Genomic DNA, 410 nt, shown 5'->3' with positions numbered 1-410 from the left:
AATCACACGTTGTGAAGCAGGGTTATGTGTCAGTCCCGGAGTACCCCGTGGAAGGTGGATGGAAGGATCTCTGCTCCTCCTCCAGTTAGGGGGTTCTGTGCGCCAGTTGGGTTGTGAGGTCCCCCCGGTCCCGAAAGATTCTTTCCTCACCATAGAAACTTTGCTGGTTCCAGGTATTGGGGGACCAGGCTTGGCCCCTCCTCTTACGTTCAGTGTCTGGTCTCATCTTCTGGACTCGTTGTGTGGCGGGAACTTCCCCTCGGGCGGGTTTGTCTTTTCCCGGATCTGCGGCCAGCAAATTTGTTTTCTTCTTCCAGTTGTTGGTCGGTTTTCCTCGTCTTTTCCATCCGTTGTTCTGGTGGACTGTTTGGATGACCCTCCAGTTCTCACTGGCAGGGGGCCCGTTGCTC

At 55.1% G+C, this 410-nt stretch overlaps 1 protein-coding gene across 1 annotated transcript in view; it reads left to right on the top strand.

The window, feature by feature from the left end:
- TTLL5 (tubulin tyrosine ligase like 5) overlaps positions 1-410 on the top strand; it is a gene marked incomplete at its 5' end in the record, with an annotated part of 28,824 nt that overhangs the window by 7,059 nt on the left and 21,355 nt on the right. The window lies entirely within an intron of this gene.

The sequence above is a fragment of the Nanorana parkeri genome, unplaced genomic scaffold (genome assembly GCF_000935625.1).
Source record: "Nanorana parkeri isolate BGI_ZX_2015 unplaced genomic scaffold, ASM93562v1 scaffold3909, whole genome shotgun sequence".
Lineage (NCBI taxonomy): Eukaryota > Metazoa > Chordata > Amphibia > Anura > Dicroglossidae > Nanorana > Nanorana parkeri.
This window is presented reverse-complemented; position numbering and strand designations above follow the sequence as displayed.